The sequence below is a fragment of the Pyxicephalus adspersus genome, chromosome 1 (genome assembly GCF_032062135.1).
Source record: "Pyxicephalus adspersus chromosome 1, UCB_Pads_2.0, whole genome shotgun sequence".
In the NCBI taxonomy this organism is placed as follows: Eukaryota; Metazoa; Chordata; class Amphibia; order Anura; family Pyxicephalidae; genus Pyxicephalus; species Pyxicephalus adspersus.
Genome location: NC_092858.1, coordinates 50,718,819 through 50,727,383, shown reverse-complemented (window position 1 = coordinate 50,727,383; position 8,565 = coordinate 50,718,819).

Below are 8,565 nucleotides of genomic sequence, written 5' to 3'. Positions count from 1 at the left end.
AAAGCACATTAGAAAGTAATGGAGTTCATGAATATAAATTATCTTTGTGTTTCCACTTCCATACTAATTCATTGATAACATGTTTGGAGTCAAATGTGCTCATTTGTCATTTTCATTGCTAATTTTAAACATACTCTGCTCTACTAGCAAAGTTTAATAAATAATTCTAATGAAGATGTAACATATATTAAACTTTCTATTGTCATTCCAATTACCAATGTTAGTGTTGACATGATAGTAGTTGTTGTGAAGCATGTCCTTGATTTTCTAGAAATGCCTTTCTAGCACACAAAGTATAGGTAAGCTTGACTGACCATATGCTAGTAGTCACAATGGAGTTCCTAAAAATGTTCACACACTGCACCATGTTTCTGGTTATATATTAGAGAAAAATGAAACGGACAAAGGAACTAAGATAAAATGATAACGCACAGTGGTGTGTTTTACAAATTTGCACCCCAAAATGTGCCCCAATAGGCACTCTGGCAGTCTAAAGCCAGTAGAGTGAAAAATAAATGAATTAAAAAATGCACCTAACTCTCCTCCACAAGCTGAGTTCTTTCTGGAGACAGTGGAGAGAACTCCATGGGCTTCACAGGCATTCATCCCCAAGCTGCTTCATCAGATCTACCAGTGTAGGACATACATCAACATTTATATCCACATACAAACACATTACCATGAAACATGACACAATAGATGTCCAATACCAGGAGATGTGCAGATATTGGTTGAAGACCAAGATTTGTGAAATTGTTGGAAGCACCCTATTCTTTAAACATAAGACAGATGGTGTTGAAGCTTCCACTCCTGTTCACAGATGAGTTTCCTAACTTGATGGTCTTTTTCGCTGTTCTTGTCATCCAGTTGTCCTCTCTGTCCAAAATATCAACCTAATTGTTCTAGAAAGAATGTCTGTTTTTGCCTGGGGCTGGGGGGTGGGACCGTGGGGCTGGGAGGCAGGACCAGGCAGGACATTTAAAATACTAAGTATTTTTAAATGTACCGCTTTTACATTTAAAAATACAGTACTTAGTATTCAAACCGCCAGGGAGGGTAAACCCTTAATTACCCCATTACTTTTTTAGCTCCTGTTTCGGGATTAATTTTTTTTTAGTTTTGTTAATATGCAATATTCAATTGATCATTTGGTTAATTTCATGTGCTTTATTTATTTTTGTATTGTTGCTTTAACAGAAATAGCACAAATATTTGCTTGTTAGAGCTCCAGCAGTCTGACCACTAATAAACACTAATTCATGTATGACATTCATCTGAGCTTGATATTTTGTGACAAATATGGCTTTCTATTGGTAATAACATTATGCAAATGTCTATTTATTTTTATGATGATATTCAGGGTGAAACAATTGTAAGACTGCAAAACAGTTATTCTCTAACAATTTAGCTCCATAATAATATTTCAGATAACTAGAATTGATAAGGCACCATAACTATAATAATATTTTTTACAAATATATTCTGTTTAAAAAACACGATTTTTCTACTCATTTAATTTAGAAACCTTACAAAATGCAACTTAAACTAACAAGGTTTCATGCGTAAAATGCTGCAGCTGCAAGCATCAACAAAAATAAACATGTATTTATTATCATAATTCCAAATCTATGTTTTGCTCTCTTTTATAAAGAAATACAAGCTTCTTTTAAAGTTGATCTATAATAATAATAAAAATAATAGAATTATTTTGGCTAACTAACGGGTTCATTAGCACAGTTTACCATGACTATGTGACATTTTACGGGCACTTCCTTTCTTGACCTTTTTAACACAGGGACCCTTGAAATAACTTTTAGGTCTTAGGGGAACTCTAGTTATTATTACTATATCCATAGCTCACAGTACAGCAATGTGGTGGTCAGTTGGAGGAATGCCTCTTACATTGCTGGCCAGTGGGAAGAATGTCAACCGTATAGATAGCCAAAAAACTAATTGGTGTCAGTGGTGACTGAACTGTGGGACACAAATAGCTCATTGCTCAAGGAACCCCCAGCAACAGGTTAAATAACACGGCTTTAGCATATAATTCTAGGAGTGGGTTTAGAAAAAAGAAAGTGTTGTTTCACAGATAATGTGCGCAATAGACTAAAAAGTAGGAAAGCTTACTATTAAAAAGATAAAATTGCCTGATTCTCATGGTAGTTTTATAAATATCTAGGAGAGATAAAAGATCTACCTATATGTCTCTGGATAGATTCTTTGATATCTGGTATTTTGCTATTGCAGCCATTTGGTACACTAGTAGGCACTTCATTTCAACTTTTAGGTATGTTGCACCAAAATTTAGTAGTGATCAAATTCACTTGCAAAGCATTTCTATGACCCAAATGTACATCATTCCTTGCTCTTATTACTTGAAAAGTAATTTAAAAAATAATTTTAAAGTAAATTAGAGCAGAACTACACAAAAAAAGTAACTGTGAATAGATTTCCTAATTTTCCAGCATCTTAATTGGCAGTGCTGGGAGGATGTATCTCCCATGTATACATGTGGAGGTTCATTCGTTACCAGCACCCCAGAGTACGGATGAGCGAGAATGCCTCTGGCATTCTTGTGAAAATTTCCTCGAACTTCCGATGGGTCCGCAAAATTTCGGCCAACCGACTTTGCGAAACCATCAGAAGAAAATCATTTACAGGAGGATTCTCAAGGCTGCATTCATTCTTGCAGCCCTGGGAATCCTCCTGTTTGCAATCCCCGGGCAGTAGAGGTTTATTAACCTCTAGTGCCCGGGGATCGCAGTGGAACTGTGTGACCGTGACTGGTGACCATAGGAACTGAACTGCAGATGAACTGCAGAAGAGTTTGCCTGCAGTCACAGCTGATTGGAGTCACTTGCGTGCCTCCAGTCAGCTGTGACTGCAAAGGTCCCACGGTCACCGGGCTGATAAGTACTGAACTGCAGATGAACTCTCAATGAAGAAACTCCATTGAGAGTTCATCTGCAGTTCCACTGCGATCCCTGGGCACTAGAGGTTAATTAACCTCTACTGCCCCGAGATCGCAGTGGATTCTCAGGGCTGCAGCCCGGTGACCACGGGAGCTGAACTGCAGATGAACTCTCAATGGAGAAACTCTATTGAGAGTTCATCTGCAGTTCCACTGCGATCCCTGGGCACTAGAGGTTAATTAACCTCTAGTGCCCCGGGATCACAGTGTATTCTCAGGGCTGCATTAGTTCATGCAGCCCTAGGAATCCTGTGTGTGATCCCCGGCACTAGAGGTTAAATGGAGAAATATCTCTCCATTCAAAACCTCCAGTGCTCTCTGATTGGCTGAGGAAAGCTAAGCCAATCAGAGAGCACTAGAGGTTTTGAATGGGGAGACCTGTCCCCATTTAACCTTTAGTGTCTGGGATCGCACACTGAGCTGATCAATGAATGCAGCTGGCTCTGCATTCATTGATCAGCCCAGCCCACAATTTTTTTTTTTAATTAAAATTCGAGCTTGATCAGCGAATTTACATTGGCCATTCTCGCTTACAATTTTGGTAAGCGAGAATGGCCAAATTCACAGCGAGATCGAGTTTTAAAAACTCTCGCTCGGTCATCCCTACCTCTGAGGCATACTAGGATGCCAAGCATATAATGGGTTAATTTGCATGTGCAGTTAAGATTTCATTTTCTTGAAGATAGCAAAGAAGTAGGTATGTTTTATTGCAGAAGGGACATCACCTATACCTTTCTACAATAAAACATGCTGGCTCGCAGATTTTGCAAGCAGAAGTACAGCACCTCCTTAATCAATCTTCACATTCAAACTTTGAAAAGTGAAGAAGCAGTAGCAGCATATTAGTGAGGTCATCCTCATGTTGTTTTAAGAATGTTTACTGCCATTATGCTAAGCACTCTACAAATATTTTATATTAGCTGAGAATTCTGGCTACTTTTGGCCCAGTATGCATTCCTGCTTCAGGGAGGTAAAAGCAAGAGAGTATTAGGTGCTTATGCTGTTTGTATGTAGAAATAACTGTAATACCATTGGTTTAAATGATTTTCCACTTTAAGAATGCATGCTAGATAATCATTCCATGACATTTCATGATCCCTCCATTAAACATTCAATGTATGCACAATACACTTTCTGTACTGAATTGATCTATGTTATGTGACTTTTACATATTAAGAAAAAAAGACATAATATATATAACAGTAAGGTTTATTCCATTTTCTGTACTTTGATATCATACAATAAGGAAAGCCCACAATCAAACAATACAGATGGCCTACCAGCAGCTTTTGGAAGCCTGTTCCTGGTCAGTCACAATAAAAGAAGAATATAAGAATCTAGACAAATATAAACAACACAGAATGATGCAGCCATTTAAATAATAACCCAGCATTACAAGTACTTTCTTTTTTAATACATTGGTATTGACATCAGCATCATACAGTGCTTGCATAGCAGAGTTGGATTATAAGAGGAAGACGCAGCACAAAGAGCCAATCAGTTCATGTGCTGTAAAGAAGAATGCTGATAAGAAGGTAAAGCAGAGTGATAGATTAACTAATTACTCTGCTGTTTCTCTTTTTACTGCCCAGTCACAGGTTGGGGTTAGTTCAGAACTACACAAGCTTATGGGAACTGGGCTAAATGCTGTTAATCTAGCAGCAGAAAAAAGTACTGTTGGGGAAATGTAAGGATCTATGGTAAATATTACAGCAAAAGTTGGCTTTTGCTATTTTATTATTTTAATGGACTTTTCCTTTTTATCCTGTTATCTTTGGATGGAGTTCTGGTTTTGTTTCTTGTACTTGGTATATACTGACAATTATGTATTATTTCTTATGGTATCAGTGAAGAGAGGGTGATTTGTTATTCACAGAAAATAATACATAAACTCAGATCTGATTTATTCAACCAATGGCAAAATGGTAATTTATTTCACAGTATTGTTTAAAAAAGTAACTTTTTGAAACCATAGAATGTAAAAGCAGCCTTCCCTAGGATAGACACTTATATACCTCATTCTATGCCACTGCTTAATTCATTGTCATGGTAACAAAATGTATCAAAACTGTTCTGTTTTCTCTTGGTGACCCAGTGAGCACAATCACTGGTGAAAAGAAAAGCAGACCAAGGCAATTTTAACAAATAATATGTTCCAGTTGTAAGCCATTCAACTTTAGATTTTGCCTTTGTACCATACAAACAGGTATAGCATGTTCGATAGCATATATTTTACATGTCAAACAGCAACAAAAGGAAAGAAAAGAAGCCATTTGCAGTTAGAGGTTTTATTGTAAAGATGTAAATAATTATTTTTATGTATATTTAAAATGAAGCTTTTCACAATGTAATATATAATAGTTATCTCAGGACACGTAGAAAGGATTTGGCTATATTTGAGTCATTCATTTTAACAGCCTAAAGGACACGCAAATATAATAACCCTTAATTAGAGAAAAAACTTTAAATAATACTCATAAACAAATAAAACATGAGCAATGTACACACACATATATATATATATATATATATATATATATATATATATATATATATTTATATTCAGGTATACAATCATAGACATATAGACATATACACTTAGCTGATTATTCATGCTGAATGAGTATACACTCACAGTGCCATCCTATCATGTATATAATTTAGTTTGTGCAATTGTTTGTGAAATGCAACATAGCTGATACACTTTGCTCCTAAAGCAACATAAAAAGCCAGCCAAGGAGGACAATATAACTGCAGAATACATTATCACTGGCCAAAGAGGATATCTGTAAATCTAGAAGTCTGCCATGGATTTGCCAATAAAGATGGTGGCTTCCTAGGAGGCTGGGATCCTGGACCTGGTATCGCTGCAGGGACCTGCAATCAGGGTAATCCAGGCCATTACGGCGGAAGCTCACCACCCATCAACATTTTCAGTTGTGTTTTTTGTATGGTTGGCTGGAAGAAAGAAAAAAGAAAAAACACACATACACACAAAGAAACTGTAAAAGGAATCTACAAAGTAAAAACAAATGAATTTCAGGCAAACCTACAAATCAGAATGCCATTCTGCTAGACCCACAATTTGTCAAACAGCATGTGCCCATTTTCAAGGAGGCTAACTTATGCTGTCCTAGTAACAGGTCTAAAGTGGCACTGTAATCTTAGGGTCAATTTATTTATAAAAGTACACCTCTAATTAATATAGAGCCAATATACCTGTACTTTGGATGGCCTGTTTCCTAAAATACTGCCTCTTCACTGACTCCATATTCCCATTCTAATATATTCTAATTCAGGCAATACACTATATACACATATAAAAATGTCAATCAGGCCTAAAGTAGGAGGCATAGAGGTTCTGAGGTAGAAAAGAGTAAGCAGGTTGTGCAAAACAAAGCAGGCTGCATCACCTAGAACTAAGACTTGTCTGCTCAGTGCACATGCAGGAGATAGTGAAGTGATGGACAAGCCATTTCTCTTCTTACTTCTCTCAGACAAAGATAAGTCAGTTGTCCTTGCTCCATTTTCAAATTTCAATGGAGAGCCAGAACAGCAGTAACACAGTAAGATTTTGTGCAGGGGAAGCTTGCAGAGGGCTTAGAGCAGACAGGGAGCATCTTTACTAACAAATCTGGAGGTACAGGTACAGGGCCCTGCTCTTCTTAGGGCCAGTCCCAAAGTTCTGCAATATGGCTTTTTAATGCATTTGTTACTGGAGCAGAAGAATTTAAAAGAAGGAAGCAGTAAGACCTTTCAGGACATTCAGGTAATGTGCACATTTAATTATATATATATATATATATATATCTGCAAGTGCCTACAATACCTTTATCAGCATAACTTTCTATGCTTTCAAAGTCACAAGCTAAATCAAATTGTCAATATGGCTGTTAGATCCTCATTCGTTTATAGCAACGGAGCTGACAAAAAGTCCCTTTATTGACTTATTTGACTTAAGTTCAAGAGCCAGGCAGTGGTTTATGGTTACCACAGTGAATTTCCAACATGCAGTGAACTGTAAACATGCAGGATCACATAGTGGACTCAAAACATCTCAAATTCCTTTTAATTTAACTACATATTTTTCAAAACACAATAGATTTGCCCATCCACAAAAGCTGAACAAGGCCACATTTTATCACAGCACATGGAAAAATACGCACAGCACACCAAGATTCAATTAAGAACACAAATGTCTATTGAGATTTTCTTATCCCATATTTCCTAATTTGTACTGTAACTTTCTTAGTCCTGGCTATTATAAGGAAAGAATTATAAAAAAAAATAACTACACATTCTCCTTATAGAAAAACTGTACTGTGGGAAAAGAAGTCTGTGATGGTTTACCTTCTAAAAGTGTTAATTGTCTGGCTTTCTGTGGCATCAATACTTTCTGAATCATTCAACTGACCAAAGTGAAATCACAATTGTTGATATACATACTTGTGCTTCAGAACTAATAAAGCGATTTGATCAATATGACAGCCAGGCATTCAGCCATTTTAGATCGAGAGCTAAGGCAGTAAAACATAAAATCTCATTATATATATACTTAGGATGCCAATAGACATTCATGCAAAATCTGCCCAACCTAGTACACTATCTGCAGAGCACACTATAAAACATAAAGTCTGGATCTGCCAACCTTACATATCTATGTCATTACAGAGGTTAGGGACAGATTGCTGGAAGCAATGATAACACAGGATTTTCAGCGGGAAAGGGAGCAACAGGTCAGGAAACTGGTCAGATGTATTAACTGTTGTCACTTATCTTAAATTAGACACATTTTCAATGATGTAAGGGTGGCTATATAAAACCTGATGCAACAGGGTAAAGGTCAGATCATGTTGGGGTATTAATATGTGCTTTGTTGAAAACCCTATTATTGTAGACTGGTGATTTTTGCTGGTGTGCTTCCAGTATTTCTTTATGGGATGTACTTGTTAACTGCCCTTGCTATTCTTGCACGCTCTGTTCTTACAAATGTGCATTTATGGTCTCCATTTGTGCACTCAGGTAGGCTGTTAACTTGAGGGGTATGGCCAAACATGCCGGTAGCATGCCTGTAGAGGTGTTGATACAATTCCGATTAGTTAGGCTCCATCTCTAAAATGAACCTGTGCCCAGACCATGTCTATTAAAATTATCACATCTACTGAACAAGTAATTAAAACAATTTTGGGACACTTTCACATCTTTCTACCACAAGGAACTGTAACACCAAAAGCATATATTTATCAGCTGCACTGCCATTTATTCAGAATGGCATTCCAGTGCATCTTCCTGGTCCAATTGCAATGTATTTATGCAATTGAATGCAATTGTAATGTATGTAAACAAAAAACAGTAGAAGGTGAAAAGAATGCTTAGCATTTACTATTGGTAAAGAGTGGTGCAAAATGATTGTCTATGAGATTTGCCTGTACCTTATATTCAACTAATTGTTTACAAAGTTTGATTGTTGTGAGTTGGCCGGTCACAGGGATCATTTCAGTTGCATATTCTAAACAAAGTAAATGACTGCTTCAACATGTGTTTTTGGTTGCTGAACAGTTTTATATTAATAAACTTTTCATATCTATCAGAGA